The 19,389-nt window shown below is 52.7% G+C and overlaps 1 non-coding gene across 1 annotated transcript; it reads right to left on the bottom strand.

The window, feature by feature from the left end:
• Nucleotides 1–2,922: 2,922 nt before the first annotated feature.
• LOC104032573 (uncharacterized) lies at nucleotides 2,923–3,829 on the bottom strand. The gene is made up of 3 exons (XR_012831990.1): nucleotides 3,797–3,829; nucleotides 3,077–3,134; nucleotides 2,923–2,953 (listed from the first exon to the last, which is right to left on the bottom strand). It is a non-coding gene; the product is annotated as an uncharacterized LOC104032573 (transcript).
• Between the last annotated feature and the right edge of the window lie 15,560 nt (nucleotides 3,830–19,389).

Here is a 19,389-nt window from a genome sequence, read left to right as displayed (position 1 = left end):
AAGACACTGTGACTCTTTGTACCAGAGCCCGTGTCATGCAGAGATCAAAACCAAAACAAATTTCAGAAGAGATCTTGGATGTGGACCCGGAGCCAGGAGCCATGCCTGGCTGGAGGAAGCTCGTGCATCCTGTTGATATCCATGGTTATTCATTCAACAGTAGCTGCTTCGCTGCTTCTTTCGCTTTCAAAGCACTGACTCCAGAAAAGCTTTCCCTGTTCTGCTCAACTAAGTGTGGGCAGAAGTTCACGCAAGACTTGGGACATTAGATGTAACCACAAAGTTCAGCACGGACATTGCACCAGGCACCTCCAGCGATCCCTTCCAGCCTCACCTGTTTTCCAACCGTCCCATGGTACATTGGGGAGAGGCAGTGCCGCTGCAGGAGGGTTTGATCCGTCACACATCCAAAGTGCTGCTTCCTCCAGCTCCGACAGTCCAGAGCAGTGGCACAAACAGGAGGACAAAAGACAGCAGCAAGAAAAGGATGCAGAAGTTAAGTTGCTAGATACCTACAGCTAAAAACCCTTTTGCCGTCCAGCTGAGTGATGGCAGCTGCCACCCTGCCATCACCTTTTGCCTCTAGAGGACGGCAATACTGGTGGGCGGCGAGCCCTTGCTGCTGCGGAGATGGCTTTTACCCCAACCCAGCTGTCGTCTGTTCCTGCTGTCCTCCCCACCATCGTGGCTGCCAAGATGCCTGACCAGACAAAAAATCAATTGCTGTATCTGCATTATTTTATGTACAATATATAGACATTTATACATAAAACAGCATCAGAATAAAGCTGACTGTTCTGTAGCAAGGGGGAAACAAGTGGATAACAACTGATGATGGATGAAGGGAAAACATGCAAAGGAAAATATTTCTTAGGTCGTGTGATTGTCTTCATAGAATCATCGAATCATTTAGGTCGGAAAAGACCTTTAACATCATCAAGTCCAACCATTAACCTAACACTGCCAAGTCCACCACTAAACCATGTCCCCAGGTGCCACATCTACACATCTTTTAAATATCTCCAGGGATGGGGACTCAACCACTTCTCTGGGCAGCCTGTTCCAATGCTTGATGACCCTTTCCGTGAAGAAATGTCTCCTAATAACCAATCTAAACTTCCCCTGGTGCAACTTGAGGCCATTTCCTCTCATCCTGTCATTTGCTGCTTGGGAGAAGAGACCAACACCCACCTCACTGCACCCTCGTGTCAGGCAGTTGTAGAGAGCGATCAGGTCTCCCCTCAGCCTCCTCTTCTCCAGGCTGAACACCCCCAGCTCCCCCGCTCCCCATTAGCCCTGTGCTCCAGACCCTTCCCCAGCTCCGTTGCCCTTCTCTGGACACGCTCCAGCACCTCAATGTCCTTCTTGCATTGAGGGGCCCAAAACTGGACACAGTATTCCAGGTGTGGCCTCACCAGCGCCAAGTACAGGGGAACAATCACCTCCCTGCTCCTGCTGGCCACGCTATTCCTGATACAAGCCAGGATGCTGTTGGCCTTCTTGGCCACCTGGGCACACTGCTGGCTCATGTTCAGCCAGCTGTCAAGCAGCACCCCCAGGTCCTTTTCAGCCAGGCAGCTTTCCAGCCACTCTTCCCCAAGCCTGGAGCGCTGCATGGGGTTGTTGTGCCCAAAGTGCAGGACCCGGCACTTGGCCTTGTTAAACCTCATACAGTTGGCCTCGGCCCATCGGTCCAGCCTGTCCAGGTCCCTCTGCAGGGCCATCCTACCCTCCAGCAGATCGACACTCCTGTCCAACTTGGTGTCATCTGCAGACTTACTGAGGGTGCACTCAATCCCCTCATCTGATCATTGATAAAGACATTAAACAGAACTGGCCCCAATACTGAGCCCTGGGGAACACCGCTGGTGACCGGCCACCAACTGGGTTTAACTCCATTCACCACAACTTTTTGGGCCTGGTCATCCAGCCAGTTCTTTACCCAGTGAAGAGTACGCCCATCCAAGCCGTGAGCAGCCAGTTTCTCCAGGAGAATTCAGTCTTTGGTAGCGTCTATAGTGAAATCGCTCCTGTTTGTGGTCCCCTGTGAGCAGCCAGAGCTGGCAGGCACCTGGGGTCAGCACCGAAAGTGCTTCTGAAGGATCCACGAGCTGCGTACGAGTGCCGATATCTGTGACCGCAGCAGGACGGTGCCGGCACCTTTCGCTGCAGTTGCGGACTCACCGGTGAATGGCTGAAAGTGAGCAGGAAGGGGGTGAGGATGCAGCAGAGGGATGCTTGGCCAGGTCCCTCTCTCTCCATCTGCCACGAGCAGTGCTGCTTTCTGGGTTTTGGGGCAATTTTGTGGCAAAACGGCTCTAGGGAAGGGGCTGGTGTCCATCTGGCCCAACTCTGGCCTTGCTCTTGACCAGGGGACGGGTTCTGCCTGGGGCAGGGCAGCCCAGCTTTACCCCCAGCACCCAAACCCCATCCCCTACACCCCAAATGCCCTCTGCTTGGGCAGGCAGCCCCTGGCCCGCTCCTTGCCACCCATCAGCACCCACAGGACCACCTCCTCCAAATTCTGGCTCCCAACGCAGAACACCCACTGCCTCCACACCACCCTGGGGTGCTTGCAGGGCTCACCCACCCCCCTATTCAGCCGCACGATGGGACACCCACACACCTTTCAGTGCTGGAGCGGTCTCATCCACAAGAGTCACTCGTTCAGGCTGGAAAGAGCAGCCCCATGTCCCTGGGGCGAGGATGCTCCACGTGGAGGGCAGCTGGGGAACGGGACGTGCTCTGCCACACACCACCGCCACTCGAGGAAGCGTCCGGCTTTCCATCCAAGCCCCAAGCATCCTCCGGGCTGGTGGGTGCACCGAGTTTCCCGGTGGTGGGTGCTCAGCCCATGGGGAAGACGTCGGGCGGCAACCTCTCCTCATTCTCAGCAATGGGAGCCACCATGGGGATGGCCGTCTCCGCCACCGTGTAGTACTGCCCCACGCGCCTGCGGAGGGGAGAGGAGCGTCACCAGCACCTGAAGGGCCTTCCCCAGCTTTCAGGAAAGCACAGAGGCCTTGGACAGCTCATCACTGGGGTGGAAAGACCTCGTGGGGCTCGGCACACTTACATTTTTATCCTCCAGTAGCAGTAGGCCACAACGCTGACAACCACCACCACCGGGACCCCTGCGGGAGAGACACGGTGGCCGATGAGCATTTTCCAATGCACGGCCGAGGGCACAGCCCGGCTCAAACATAACAGCTCCGCAAAGAGACGAAAAAGCTTTGTGCATGTTCGCAAGGTGCCCTCCCCACCCAGGGAAGAAATTTGGGTGCTGCATCCTTCACCCCTCGGAGGCATTGCCCTCGACCACAGAATAGATTGGATATTAGGAAAAATTTCTTCACGGAAGGAGTGGTCAAGCACTGGAACAGGCTGCCCAGAGAGGTGGTGGAGTCCCCATCCCTGGAAGCGTTCAAAAAATGGGCAGACGTGGCACTTTGGGACGTGGTTTAGTGGGCATGGTGGTGTTGGGTTGATGATTGGACTGATGATCTTAGAGGTCTTTTCCAACCTTAATGATTCCTAGTTTTTACTTTCACTATAAATGATCAAGCCACCAAGCCAGGAGGCATGGGGTTGCTACTCTCCCCTTAACTGGTTTAGTGGTGGACTTGGCAGTGTTAGGTTAATGGTTGGACTGGATGATCTTAAAGGTCTTTTCCAACCTAAACGTTTTTATTATTCTATGATAATAAAGCTCCCACAGCCCTGAGGAGCACTTTTAAGCTAAAAAGTAAAGAAAATAAGCCCCTGCTTGCCAAAATAAGCTTTTTGGCTAGCTTACCGATGGAAGGGCCCAGGATCTGGATGAAAGCTGGAAAAGAAGAGAGAAATGGAGATTTTTAGCTGCAAAGCCAGGAAAGGGAGGGATTCTGGGGGGACCCTCACTAAAAAGAGGGTTGAAGAGAAGGGAAAAATACACTGAAAAAGTAAAAGAGCCTTTGCTGGCTGAAATGCAGCCCCCTCGTTATCTCTCCCAGAGAGGCGGCCTGACCTGTGGCGTGGCTCATGGGGGCGGTGGGCAGTGAGGTTGTCTCCAGAGATGGCCCCAGGGCCGTCCCCTGTCCCGGTGTGGACATCTCCAGCAGTATGGATGTCTCTGGTGACGGCCCATCAGGTGCTGGTGACCAGCTGGCTGCTCCTGGAAGCCCGGGTGTTGCTGCTGGAGAGGGACTGGAGACTGGGCTGGCATCGGTGGTTCCTGCTGGGGAAAATGGTGTAAAACCTTTTAATTTAAAAAAAATTAAAAGGCACACTCCGGGTAGCACCGTTATTTCAGTGCTCAGCCTCATGGCCACTTCGGGCAGGTCACAGCGGGGACCATAGAGCCCATCCAGCAGCTATGAAATGACATCATTTCAGACAATTGAATTAATTCGATCACATAACTGAAATATTTTACTTTCCACACCACAGTGGTTGTGGTTTTGCCGTGGCTGTGGTCACGGTGGCCCCAAACCAACCCCCATGGGATGCGTTTGCTCCTTCCTCACCCCTTTGGGTTGTCCTCTCGGTGCGTGGCGTGGTCAGGAGCTCAGGGCTGGGGGTTAGTGGACGTAGAGCCGGATCCCCTTCGGGAAGACACAACGTGGAGACACCATCAACAGCAGCACCCACGCCACCCCGCATCCTCCTCCGCCACGCCGGTGGTGGATGCGTCCCCCCTCCCCGCTCCCCATCACATCCCGGCTGCCAAGCGAGGGCTTACGGATGCATTGCAGCGTGGTCTGGGTCCAGTCGGGCTCGGTGGAGCCATCACGGAGGATGCACTGGATGAGGCTGGAGGTACCGGCTTTGCGCTTGTAGCCCGGGTTGCAGGTGTAGCGCAGGCGGGTGTTGAGCAACGTGTTGTTGCCCACATCGATGTGCGCGTTGGCCACATCCTTGGGGCGGCTGCATCGTGCTGGCGCTGGTGGGGGGTTAAAAAAAAGAAAAAAAAAAAGAGATGGAGATCACAACAGGGAGATTTGGCACTCTCCAGCCCTGGCTCGCTGTGCTGAACAGCACCCAAGGGGGTCAAATCCTGCCAAGCTGGGGGTAATGGGGTGTTGGTGCTGCCCCGGGTCTGGGAGAGCCTCATCCAGCCTCCAAAAAGATGGCAGTGAGATGGCTGTCCCTGTGCACAGAGGATGGAGAAGGGGAAAGTTCCGTTTCCGGCACGTTTGCGGTCACTTGTAGCAGTTCCTCTGGTCAATGAAGCCTTTTCACAGAATTTCACCCCTCTGCTGTGACCATCACAGGCCAAAAGCCCCGGCTACATCCCACCACCAGCTGCTGCATTTCGGCTGTGCTCGCTGCCCCCTTTTTTCTCCACTCATTTTGCAGCTGGAAGTGAAAAACTCCAGGTGCTGCATGACTCCTCCAGCCACTTCCCAGGGTGTTTTCCCTGCCAGAGGCTGCAGCCCGTGGCCCCGGAGGCAGCTGAAATCTGAGCATCATGTGGCCAGGCGATGGGGCAGTGACGAGCTCTGAGTTACGGCTTTTCGGATCCCCAGAAGGGCTCGTGCTTCCCCTTTGACCCTGATTTGAGGTCAGTTTTGCAAGAGGGTGTTAAAATTTCACTTCTTTTTCTGGTGCAATGGAGAAAGTTTCTCAGCTGCCCCGAGACCATGCCTGTGCCTGAAGCCCTGCCGCAGCGTGGGAACAGCTCACCCGTGACACCCATGCGAGCCGCTGCGGCGAGGTGATGCTCCCGCGCCGGGATGGAGAGATGGACAGCGGGGATAAAGCAATATACAGCCAGGCTGGAGCGGTCCACAGCTGGGACGGAGCGATGCACGGCTGGGATGTGATGCATGGGTGGGACGGGAGGATGGAGTGATGCACGGCCGGGATGCAATGCACGGCTGGGATGCAGTGCACAGCCGGGATGGAGCAGTGCACGGAACAGGATGTGATGTACGGACAGGCTGGAGGGGTGCATGGCTGAGACGGAGCGATGCACGGCCGGGATGTGATACACAGCTGGGACGGAGCAATGGACGGACGAGATATCATGCATGACCAGGACGGAGCAATGCATGGTTGGGATGGAGCGATGCATGGTCAGGATGAAGCGATTCACAGACGGGATGTAATGCATGGCTGGGATGGAGCATTGCATGGGCCGGATGGAGCGATGCACGGCCGGGATGGAGCAACGCACGGCCGCGATGTCATGCCCAGCATGGATGAATGGATGCCCGGCATGGATGGAGCAGTGCCCAGCCGGGACGATGCACATTTGGTATGGAGGGATGCACAGTTGGGCTGGGAGCAGGAGTGGGATGGTGATGGGAGCACAGTGGGGACAGGAGTGCAACAGCAGTGGGGACAGGAGCACAATAGGGATGGGAATGTGCTGGTGATAGGGACAGGAGCCCACCGGGGACAGGAATGTGATGGCAGCGGGGACAGGAACACAACATGCTCCCCCAGGCACCCAAAACACCTGGAGATAAAAATCTCCTTAATCTTAAAAATCTCCTTAATCTTAAAAAGCTCCTGCCCCTATTTCTTACGTATCACCAGAATACCTCAGGGGCGTCTGCTCCATTTTGGTGCTGGGGTGGGTCCGTGCTGTGTCCCCTGGCATCGGAACATCCCAAAATGCTGCAGCCGCCGTGCCCGGAGGGCATTGAGTAATGTGGCAGCCACACATGTGCTAAGCACGTCGGTTCTCAACCTCCACTCAAGGCAGTGGCAAAATTCCTGGGAGCGTTTCAAGGAAATGTTGTGGGCTGTTTTGCAACGCCCTTGCATGTCACCAGACCTGAAACCACGCCAGAAAGTGAATGAAACACCCTCCCAGTGCCAAGACAACCCACAGCCACGTCTGCAAAGGGAGTGCGGTGGGAAATCCAGCATGCAAAATGTCTCAGAAAAAACAAAGACCTGTGAGTCCTGCTTATGCCTTTCAGCTTTTAAACCTGATCTCGTCACCCTAATCCCACTGAAGCACTTTTTTTCTGGTTGATTTGACTGTAAAATAATCTCTTCCAAAAAATGCTGATGGCAAGACCCCATTGTCTTCTGCTCTCCAGGATCATGACCCTGGCATCTTGCACCATTGCTGCATGGATTTCCGTTCATTTGATGAGATGAAACACGTGCCAAGGAGGAAAAGGGGAAGAAATCTTTGGGGATTCAGGTTTCCAGTGCTGCTACAGCCCTGGAGATGCGTGGCCAAGATTTAGGCTTTCTTTTATACCTCAGCAGTGAATTAGAAATGGTGTAAAACGTGGATGGATGGGGAGAGCTGTGACCGTGATAAAGTTCTTGCTTCCAAGCAAGATCTGCGGTAACTACAAGCCTCTCCCTCTCTTATTTGCTTTTCTATCGAAGCTGATAAAATTCCCTGGATCTGAGCACCGCCGGGGACTTGCACGCATTAAAAAACCCACGTCTTCTATTTTTCCTGTTTAATTCAAGGAGAAGCTCACAAGACTCTCCCAGGACAGCCAAAAGCATCTCTCTGCCTACCTCCATTCCCTTCAAGCTTTGCCAGTTGAGTTTTCCCATTGATGAGTCAGCCCAAGTGCTCGAAGACTCGTCACATCATCAGCTAACCTCCGAAATGAGCCACGCTGCCAGGTTCCAGCCTTCTTGGGAAAATACCTCTGGCTGCCTTATTTCCATCCGAATTCCCCACTGATATTGAATTTCCAGGTTGAAACGCGTGCACGATATTCAGGGGTTTTTGTATCTGTATGATTAATTCATGCTTTCGCTTTGCTTTTTGGCTTTCTCCACCGGTGATCTCAAATGATGCCTGTGTGGGTGAGCTCATCCTGGCACGTCAGGAAGCAAACCACGCAAGCGTTGGGCATGTGGCCAGGATGAGTCCCAGGGATGGAGATGCTGCCATGTGCTGTCATCCCACGTCGTGGAGATGTCACCCTCCGGCTTCATGGCATTGCCAGGGGATTCACAACCACAACTAGACATGGGAGAATCCACACTGGAAAAACTTGGCTATTTTTCTTAGAAAATGATCGGCAAAAGAGCCAGAGTGGCGCTCATTTTCTGCTAACGGTTTAAAAATCATAAGCCAAAAAAAAGTGGAGAAAAGAGAAATTTCCAAAGTCTGTGCCCAAGACCGGAGAATTCACAAGAAACACCAAAATCACAGAAATAAAGAAAACTTTTTCACCTGTTTAACTGAAAAACATCTACAATCAATCGGCTGTGCCAGGGTGGAAAGCAGGAGAGGACATGATGCCTGGCACGAGCATCACGGGATGCATCAGCATGGCCGGTGCCAGAGGGGCTACGGCACCTCCCAAATTATCCAGCAGCTGAATTAAAAGCAATAAATATTATTCCTGTTGTCTAACACCCCAGATAACCACGTCTTCTGCCCCAAACGATGGTCCTGATTACCTCACCGCTACAAGGAATGTTGTCTGCAAGTCCGCGATGGGACGCTGAAAGGTATTGCCTTCAAGGAAAGCTATTTTTAGCCTGTCTCTGCCCGGAAGGGCATGCAGCATTTCTGCCTTATTTTTGCCACTGGATTAATTTTACATCCCTCTCTGCACCTGACAGCTTATTAGAAACAGGCATAAATTAATTTTCCAGGGACTGGTAGCTTCATCAGCAGATGAGAACCTGGAGAAGGGAGAGCACTAAAGCTATCCAGAACCTTTGCAGTCCCTTCCAGCTTTATTTCCTGCGCTTCCATGCAAATCCTTCACAATTTACCCATTTTCCATGAATTGAATATTTCCTAATGGTCTTGCCGCCACCGCCACCACTGCCAGCAGCTCCCTTGGGGCTGTCAGCATCGCTGGCTCCGCGATTTTTCCCCAAGTTGCTTTCGTTGCGGCGAGACACGATGTCATGTTCCCGGTCCGGCGGCAATGCTCAGCCGTGGATAAGTCACAGTCACATGGAAAATCCAGAGATCCCACCCGGGGTGAAATCCTGTGGTGATGCAGCTCCCGTGGGTCCATCTCACGGCCCCTAAAAATCCCTGGACACCGGTGGAGAGGTGGCGTGGGCAGCCAGGGAGGGAGGTGGGCACCCATGGGGGTGCAAGGTGAAGGCGGGGGTGCAGCCTGAGCACCCTGGGGAGCAGCGCTGGGTGCCCCACGGGGAGCCTGGGCACCCCGGGGTGCAGCCTGAGCAGCCCGGGGGTGGGTGGGGGGCGAGCGTGGGCACCCCGGGGTAGCAGCGTGGGTAACCCGGGGGGTGCGTGGGGCACTCAGAGGTGTGGGCACGCAGGGAGCAGCGGGGGCACCCCGGGGAGGGGGCGGGAGGCACCCCGGAAAGCTGAGCGAGCACCCCAGGGACGGCGTGGGCACCCCGGGCAGTAGCGTGGGCAACCCGGGGAGGGCGTGGGCATGCCGGCGGCGGGTCGGGGAGCCCGGGGGAGCCTCGCTTACCGGTATCGGAGGCGACCCAGGGCAGCAGGAGGGCGACGGTACCGCAGAGCACCGGCAGCAGCGGCCGCGCCATGGGACGGCGGCGGCCCCGGGGTCGGACCGGGCCAGGGAGCTCCGGGCTCCCGCCGCCGGTCTGGGTCCGTCTTCCCCTTCCCCTTCCCCTTTCGCTTTCGTTTTCGACCTGCGAGGACCGGGGGGGACGAACCGCTCCGCCGGGATGGGGAGCGAGGGAGGGGCGGGGGGGGTGGATGCAGCGCCCGGGAGGATTCGGTACCCGAGGAAAGGGGGGGAATATCGGGGGGGGGGGGGTGCAATACCGGGGGGCGTGCAATAGTGCAATACGGGGGAGGGGTGCAATATCGGGGGGGGGGGGGGGGTGCAGTATGGGTGGGGAGGTGCAATACCGGGGGGGTGCAATACCCGGGGGAGGGGGGGGGGGGTGCAATATGAGGCGAGGGGGGTGCAATGCCGGGGGAAGGGGGGAATATAATACCGGGGGGGGGTTCAATACCGGGGAGGGGATGCAATACTTGGGGGGGGGGGGGAGGACGGAACACCTGGGAGGGGGTGCAATACTGGAGGGGGGGTGTGCAATACCGGGGCCGGCGGGGGGATGCAGTATGGGGGGGGTTGCAATACCGAGGGGGGGGTGTGCAATATGCAATACCGGGGAGTGTGCAATACCTGGGAGGGGGGTGCAATACCAGGGGGATGAAATATCTGAAGGGGGGGGGTTGCACTACCCAGGGGGATGCAATACCAGGGGATGTGATGCCCAGGGCGGGGGGGGGGGGGTGCAATACCCCGAGGGAAAGCAGCACCTGGGGTGATGCAACACCCAGGGGTCACTGCGGTGCTCGGTTTGGGGGTGTAATACCCAAGAGGGCCGTGGTACCCAGCGGGGATGTGGTACTGGCCGGATGCAGTACCTTGGGGAGGGATGCAATTCCTGGCAGGAGACGATGCAGTACTTGTCATGGGGATGCATTGCCCAGCAGGATGCAATTCCTCCCCTCCAGTACCTGGGGGGGTCTGGCTGGGTGCGATGCCCTGGGGAAGGGACCCTGGGGATGGAGATATCACAGTGCTGGAGCTGGAGCTTGCTGGTCCCTGGGCAAACCTCAAAACTGGAACTCAAGCTATGATTCAAGGCCCTGGAAGATAGAGTTATAGAATCATAGAATCATTTAGGTTGGAAAAGACCTTTAAGATCATCCAGTCCAACCATTAACCCACACTACCAAGTCCACTCTAAACCAATCAAGGGTAGACTAGACTAAACCATGTCCCAAAGTGCCACGTCTACCCGTTTTTTGAACACTTCCAGGGATGGGGACTCCACCACCTCTCTGGGCAGCCTGTTCCAATGCTTGACTACCCTTTCCGTAAAGAAATTTTTCCTAATTTCCAACCTAAACCTCCCCTGGCGCAGCTTGAGCCCATTTCCTCTTGTCCTATCGCTAACTACATGGGAGAAGAGACCAACACCCACCTCACTGCACCCTCCTGTCAGGGAGTTGTAGAAGAGCGATAAGGTCTCCCCTCAGCCTCCTCTTCTCTAAGCTAAACAATCCCAGTTCCCTCAGCTGCTCCCCACCAGCCCTGTGCTCCAGACCCTTCCCCAGCTTCGTTGCCCTTCTCTGGACATGCTCCAGCACCTCAATGTCCTTCTTGCATTGAGGGGCCCAAAACTGGACACAGCATTCCAGGTGCGACCTCACCAGCGCCGAGTACAGAGGGACAATCACCTCCCTGCTCCTGCTGGCCACAGCATTCCTGACACAAGCCAGGATGCTGTTGGCCTTCCTGGCCACCTGGGCACACTGCTGGCTCATGTTCAGCCGGCTGTCAACCAACACCCCCAGATCCTTTTCGGCCAGGCAGCTTTCCAGCCACTCTTCCCCAAGCCTGGAGCGCTGCATGGGGTTGTTGTGACCGAAGTGCAGGACCCGGCACTTGGCCTTGTTAAACCTCATACAGTTGGCCTCGGCCCATCGGTCCAGCCTGTCCAGGTCCCTCTGCAGGGCCATCCTACCCTCCAGCAGATCGACACTCCTGTCCAACTTGGTGTCATCTGCAGACTTACTGAGGGTGCACTCGATTGCCTCATCTGATCATCGATAAAGACATTAAACAGAACTGGCCCCAATACTGAGCCCTGGGAAACACCGCTGGTGACCAGCCGCCAACTGCACTTAACTCCATTCACCACTACTCTCTGGGCTCGGCCACCCAACCAGTTTTTTACCCAGCGAAGACTACGCCCATGCAAGCCATGAGCTGCCAGCTTCCCAAGGAGAGTATTGTGGGAGATGGTGTCAAAAGCTTTGCTAAAAAGTCCAGGTAAATGACATCCACAGCCTTTCCATCATCTACCAGGCGGGTCACCAGGTCATAAAAGGAGATCAGGTTGGTCAAGCAGGACCTGCCTTTCATGAACCCATGCTGGCTGGGTCTGATCCCCTGGCTGACCTGCACTTGCCTGTTGAGTTCACTCAAGATGAACCTCTCCATAGTCTTCCCCGGCACCAAGCTCAGGCTGACAGGCCTGTAGTTCCCCGGGTCCTCCTTCCGGCCCTTCTTGTAGATGGGCGTCACATTGGCAAGCCTCCAGTCATCAGGGACCTCCCCTGTTAACCAGGACTGCTGATAGATGATGGAGAGTGGCTTGGCGAGCTCCTCCGCCAGCTCCCTCAGCACTCTCGGGTGGATCCCATCTGGCCCCATAGACTTGTGAGCGTCCAGGTGGCATAGCAGGTCGTTAACTGCTTCCTCCTGGACTATGAGGGCTCCATTCTGGTCCCCATCCCTATCCTCTAGCTCAGGGGCCTGAGTACCCTGGGGATGACCGGTCTGGCTGTTAAACACAGAGGCAAAGAAGGCGTTAAGTACCTCAGCCTTTTCCTTGTCCTTGGTGACAATGTTCCCCCCCACATCCAGCAAAGGATGGAGATCCTCCTTGGCTCTCCTTTTATTGCTAATGTACTTATAAAAGCATTTTTTATTGTCTTTTACAGCATTGGCCAGGTTGAGTTCTAGCTGGGCTTTTGCTTTTCTAATTTCCTCCCTGCAGGGCCTAACAAGATCCCTGTACACCTCCTGAGTTGCTGCCCCTTCTTCCAAAGATCTGCAGAGCTTCTGTAGTTGGACTCCAACCTCCAGTACGCCTGGGACTGCACTGCTCCCACAGGTCCTGCTTACAACAAATCCTCCAAAAAACACCCTACAGCTCCTCGCTTGTGGCCTCCTGGCTTTGCCTGTCTCCATTTCCTTTTCTATCTGTCATGGTTTAGCTCCAGCCACCAACTCAGCACCACGCAGCTGCTCGCTCACTCCCCCTGCCCCGGTGGGATGGGGGAGAGAATCGGAGAAGTAAGAGTGAGAAAAACCCCTGGGTTGAGATAAGAACAGTTTAATAATTGAAATAAAGTAAAATAGTAATGATAATAATAACAATATAGTAGTAGTAATAATAATAATAATAACAATACACAAAGCAAGTGATACACAATGCAATTGCTCACCACCAGCCGACCAATACCCAGACAGTTCCCGAGCAGCGATCGCTCCTCCCTGGCCAACCCCCCCCAGTTTCTATACTGAGCATGACGTCATATGGTATGGAATAGCCCTTTGGGCAGTTTGGATCAACTATTCTGGCTGTGCCCCCTCCCAGTTTCTTGTGCCCCGGCAGAGCATGGGAAGCTGAAAAGTCCTTGACTGGCATAAGCAGTACTGAGCAACAACTAAACCGTCAGTGTGTTATCAACATTCTTCTCCTACTAAATCCAAAACCCAGCACTATGCCAGCTACTAGGAAGAAAATCAACTCTATCCCAGCTGAAACCAGGACACTCTCCGTAAGTCATTTTGTCTTGGCAGCAAGTATCAGAAAACAGTTCAACAATAACTGTGAAAGGGAAGGAAGAGGGCTATTTGGACGATAACATTTCACGGACAACTAGTAATTCTTCATGAGAAGTGTGTAAGTTCTCCCTCTGCCCATAAAGGAGAGAGCATTAACCTCTGTTCACCTCCTCTGAAGCAGAATAAATTCACTGATGGTGGCCCAACCAGTTGACAAACCACTTGACCCTGACAAGCGTATTTGAGAAAGAGCAAGGAACGAGACCGCAAACCTTGAGAACAAGGTGTGCACGCCGGAGGATCGCTGCTAAAAACATTCAGGGCCATGCCGGGACGGCTGAGCCCAGGGATATCCCACACCCTATGGCGTCATGCTCAGCACATAGAGCTGGGGGAAGAAGAAGGAAGTGTGGGACGTTCGGAGTGATGGCATTTATCTTCCCAAGTCACCGTTACGTGTGATGGAGCCCAGCTTTCCTGGAGATGGCTGAGCCGATGGGAAGCAGTGAATTAATTGCTTGATTTGTTTTGCTTGCGTGCGCGGCTTTCACTTTACTTATTAAACCGTCTTTATCTCAACGCACGAGTTTTCTCACTTTTATCCTTCCGATTCTCTCCCCCATCCCAGGTGGGGGAGTGAGCGAGCAGCTGTGTGGGGCTTTAGTTGCTGACTGGGGTTAAACCAAGACAACCATTTAAGTGATAACCCAGATTCCCAGGGCTCAGTGTTTAAATTGCTGTTGATTAAGTGCAATCTTTAATCTATGTACCCTGGACAGGTTCGGATTTCATATGATGAGCGTTATGAAAAGCAATCAGCAGGTTAGAGTTCACAATCAGCCTATGCAAGAAATGGCTGAGGGTAATAATACTGGGATGTGGTAAAGAAAATACAGTCTGCAAAGACTTTACCCTTCTTCTACAAGCATTCTTTCAAAAGCCATATAAAACCCAGTCATGTCATAACTGTTTCTGAGTGAGGATTTTTGCGATCCTTGTGAAAACAAGCTCTGTGTCCAGAGAAGGGCAATGAAGCTGGGGAAGGGTCTGGAGCACAAGTCCTATGAGGAGCGGCTGAGGGAACTGGGGTTATTTAGTCTAGAGAAGAGGAGGCTGAGGGGAGACCTTATCGTGCTCTCCAACTGCCTGACAGGAGGGTGCAGTGAGGTGGGTGTTGGTCTTTTCTCCCAAGTAACAAGCAATAGGACGAGAGGAAATGGACTCAAGTTGCATCAGGGGAGGTTTAGATTGGATATTAGAAAAAAATTCTTCATGGAAAGAGTAGTCAAGCATTGGAACAGGCTGCCCAGAGAGGTGGTGGAGTCCCCATCCCTGGAGGGGTTCAAAAAACATGTAGACATGGCACTTTGGGACATGGTTTAGTAGGCATGGTGTTGTTGAGTTGACAGTTGGACTGATGATCTTAGACATCCCTTCTAACCTTAATGATTCCTAGTTTTTACTTTCATTAAAAAATAATCATAGAATCGTTTAGGTTGGAAAAGACGTTTAAGACCATCCAGTCCAACCATTAACCTAACACTGCCAAGTCCACCACTAAACCAATTAAGGGTAGAGTAGCAATTTCATGTTTCCTGGCTTGGTGGCTGGATTATTTTTAATGAAAGTAAAAACTAGGAATCACTAAGATTGGAAAGGACCTCTAAGATCAACTACCTGGACTTCAGCAAAGCCTTTGACACCATCTCCCATAGCATTCTCCTTAGGAAGCTGGCAGCTCATGGCTTGGACAGGCGTACTCTTTGCTGGGTAAAAAACTGGCTGGGTGGCCGAGTCCAGAGAACTGTGGTTCGTGGAGTGAAGTCCAGTTGGTGACTGGTCATGAGCAGTGTTCCCCAGGGCTCTGTTTTGGGGCCAGTCTTGTTTACTATCTTTATCAACGATCTGGATGAGGGGATTGAGTGCACCCTCAGTAAGGTGGTAGACTTGGTAGTGTTAAGTTAATGGTCAGACTGGATGATCTTAAAGGTCTTTTCCAACCTAAACAATTCTACAATTCTATGAATCTAATCTTCAATAAGCAAAACTATGTGCGAGAGTTTATATTGGCCCAATTGGAGAATTGTGATGCCTGAGAACGGCACATTTTCAATAGGAAACCTTTCTACAGGACAACCAGGTGGTCAGGCCCAGTCAGCATGGGCTTATGACAGGCAGGTCCTGCTTGACTAACCTGATCTCTTTCTATGACACGGTGACCCACTCAGTGGATGAGGGAAAGTCTGTGGATGTTGTCTACCTAGACTTTAATAAAGCCTTTGACGCCATTTCAAACAGCATTCTCCTGGAGAAACTGGCTGCTCATGGCTTGGATGGGCATACTCTTCACTGGGTAAAGAACTGGCTGGATGACCGGGCCCAAAAAGTTGTGGTGAATAGAATTAAATCCAGTTGGCAGCCGGTCACCAGCGGTCTTCCCCAGGGCTCAGTATTGGGGCCAGTTCTGTTTAATGTCTTTATCAATGATCAGATGAGGCAATCGAGTGCACCCTCAGTAAGTCTGCAGATGACACCAAGTTGGGCAGGAGTGTCGATCTGCTGGAGGGTAGGAAGGGCCTGCAGAGGGACCTGGACAGGCTGGACCGATGGGCCGAGGCCAACTGTGTGAGGTTCAACAAGGCCAAGTGCCAGGTCCTGCACTTGGGTCGCAACAACCCCATGCAGCGCTCCAGGCTTGGGCAAGAGTGGCTGGAAAGCTGCCTGGCCGAAAAGGATCTGGGGGTGTTGGTTGACAGCGGCTGAACATGAGCCAGCAGTGTGCCCAGGTGGCCAAGAAGGCCAACAGCATCCTGGCTTGTGTCAGGAATAGTGTGGCCAGCAGGAGCAGGGAGGTGATTGTGCCCCTGTACTCGGCACTTGTGAGGCCGCACCTGGAATACTGTGTCCAGTTTTGGGCCCCTCAATGCAAGAAGGACATTGAGGTGCTGGAGCGTGTCCAGAGAAGGGCAATGGAGCTGGGGAAGGGTCTGGAGCACAGGGCTGGTGGGGAGCGGCTGAGGGAGCTGGGGGTGTTCAGCCTGGAGAAGAGGAGGCTGAGGGGAGACCTGATCGCTCTCTACAACTGCCTGACAGGAGGGTGTAGTGAGGTGGGTGTTGGTCTCTTCTCCCAAGTAGCTAGCGATAGGACGAGAGGAAATGGGCTCACACTGCGCCAGGGGAGGTTTAGGTTGGATATTAGGAGAAATTTCCATCTTCATGGAAAGGGTTGTCAAGCGTTGGAACAGGCTGCCCAGGGAAGTGGCAGAGTCACCACCCCTGTGTGACAGGTACACGCCGCCCCCACCCCCGATGAAGATCAGGGCTTTTAACATGGCGATCACCAGCTTTTTGCCCCTCATTTTGTTCCTCACCGTGCCCCCGGGCACATACACCCCTCAGTAGGGGCAGCAGGAGAGGTGGGGCCCCTCAGTTAACAGACAGGGCCCACAGCCAATGAGGCACCTTGGCTCAGAGAAGCTTCTAGATCATAACCACAGGTCAGATCCAACCCAGTGTATAAATGGGGTGCTGCAGGAGACCCCCTTGGAGTGGTCTTCTCAGAGCAGCAGGTCTGTGTTGGAAGCCTCTCCCCTTGGGTTGGGACGCCACCTGAGGAAACTTCCCGGGACTGAGTGCCCTCACCTCCTTTTGGTGAGTGTTTTCTTCTGGATGGATCCTTGAGGGAGCCCTTGCCCATCCTCCCCAGGTGAGCGATTACATCTTCTGGGTACCCATGTGAGACAGTTTCCCTCTGTGAGCGAGGGTGTGCATGCACTTTGGGTCATCATTCCTGTGTGTGTTGATGTGTAGTAACACCCCGACCGACACCTCGAACCTGTTACGTGTTAAATATTATGGGAGTGTTGACTGATTTTTGGTTTACCCCTGTTTCTCATTGGTTTCTGTTGTGTGGTTTTGGCTGTTTTGTGGAATAAAGTTGTTCGAGTTTGTCCTTCATTTGGGTTAGTCTTAGTGTACCTCCATGACACCCTGGAGATGTTTAAAAGACGTGTTGACATGGCACTTAGGGACATGGTTTAGCGGTGGACTTGGCAGTGTTAGGTTAACAGTTGGACTTGATGATCTTAAAGGTTTTTTCCAACCTAAACGATTCTATGAAAACTTGATGTTTCGGACATAAGTTGGCAGAATTGGTAGAAATGGGGTGGGTTTGCTGCCCAGAGGAACACCCAGATGATGGGTATGAGCCCCTGTTGCATTTGCGGCATCTAGCTGAAGAGGATCCTGCCTTTCCGAAAGCTGCTCCTGAGCTTCACAAGAGAAATTGCTCCATGTTGGGAGTTTCTGGAAGTGTGACTTTACCACCAAGGAATCTAGCAGGAGGCTAGTGAGAGACAGGGTGGGGTGTGCGGAGCTCAGAGGTTTGCAGGGGATCTCCACTGGGATTTTTTTGAAATTTAGCTCCCTTTCCATTTGGGGTGATGGGAGTGGAGTGGGAAACATTGATGAAACCATAAAAGGGGTTTTCTGTCTTGAGATTGCTTTGGGTCGTAACTTCTGGGTTTCCTGACTTTTGGGAATTTCAGTTCTCAGTTTGTAACGTTATTGGTGAGAAGCATTGCACCCTTTCCTCAAAGAGACCTAGTAGATTTTTGTCACAAGCCTTTATTTTATGCTATTAAATCAGATCCTAGGAGGCAAGGGTTACTTATACTGGAACAAATAACCACAAAATTGCAGCCACTGACCAAACACAAGGCTGTAAAATTGCCAGCTGGAGGCTTGGACACAACCCCTTTTGCCTGCCAATAACATCCCCAGAGGATTTCTCTTAAAGCAAAATTAATTCTACTCATATTTGTTTATTGTCTGATAAGGAAAAGGAGAATGGAAGATTTGTATGGCTCTTTCTACCATCACTTTCCAGGAGCACATAAATGTCTGTCACATGGGGCTTGTCTCCTTTTTCCTTTCCCCGTGGTAAAAAAAAAATTGTGCATAACATTATTTGTTTGCTGCTAGACAGTGTAACAAACTATAGGCAGATTGTGTCACACTGTAGGGGAAATCCTTCCTGTACATTCATCTTTAAAGCTGATATCTGTAAGATTAAGCCTACCTCCATTTGCTGTTGAAAGCTGTAAGTTATGGTAAGTTGAAAATCTTGACTTTAAAAGCCTTGTGCAGAGAAAATGGTGCTGCATCACCGGAAAGGCTTGAAAGAAACCCCATTACCCTCCTTGTAATGAATTTAAGAAAACGTCCATTGACCTTCACAAGCGGTCGAAGGAAATAGCTTGTTACAGTGGACTAAAAGCTGGGGGAAAAAAGCATGTTTGTCAGTGGGTTGGTTTTTATTTCGCAACTCTTCTCTTGTCTGCAGGTGGCCAAGACTGTGAAAGCTTTGGCTTGGCTTTATGGTGAGTTTGAGGGAAAAGCCCAGCATGGGGAACATGGCAGCAATGCATCGTTGCTGCGGGGGGCTGGAGAAAGGCAGCCGCTGCTCCTGGGGAAGCACCCACAGCTTGTCCTTGTTGGGAGGATGGTTGTTTTTCTTCTCTTCATCATGAAAAAATAAATGCTCGCAAGGAACATCCTGTGCTAACGGACTGAGTGTTGCCTACCCAAAGTGGTGCCTTTCCCAAAGGCCTCCTGGGGGTTGCAGAGATGTTGACAAGAATCCACATAAGGGCTGCAAGCTTGGTATTTATAGATGGTTCACTCTAAACCATGTTTTTGGAGATGTAGTGGTATGCAAGTAAGGAAGATGGAGTAGACTACAAGCTGACGCATTACCCCAGATAGTTACTAAAAGTTCTCATACCATATATTCTTATCCTTCCTCCATGCCACTGTTCAGAAGAGGATTGAGCAGATGCTGCTGCTCCTGAAGGTCATCAGAGGTATAACCATGACCTCAGCAGACTTGTGTTCAGCACGTAGCAACTTCAGTAATGTATACATATGGCAACAAGGGTATAAAGTATTGGTGAAGCAGTTTTCCAGGATGCTAAACCTGAGCAGCCAGGCAGAGTCACGGGCTTCTGCATAGATCCAGAGAAGCAAATATGAGATAAAAAGTTGCCACCAGAGTCAACAGCAAAAGAAAGCTGAAAGCTGGAGGGGTTAAAGCGAGAAATTTCTTCTGAAAGAACAAACTTGTTCCTGGTTAGACACGTTTCGT

The sequence above is a fragment of the Pelecanus crispus genome, chromosome 1 (genome assembly GCF_030463565.1).
Source record: "Pelecanus crispus isolate bPelCri1 chromosome 1, bPelCri1.pri, whole genome shotgun sequence".
Taxonomy (NCBI): Eukaryota; Metazoa; Chordata; class Aves; order Pelecaniformes; family Pelecanidae; genus Pelecanus; species Pelecanus crispus.
The sequence above is the reverse complement of the archived record's forward strand: the minus strand, read 5'-3'. Positions and strand labels throughout refer to the sequence as shown.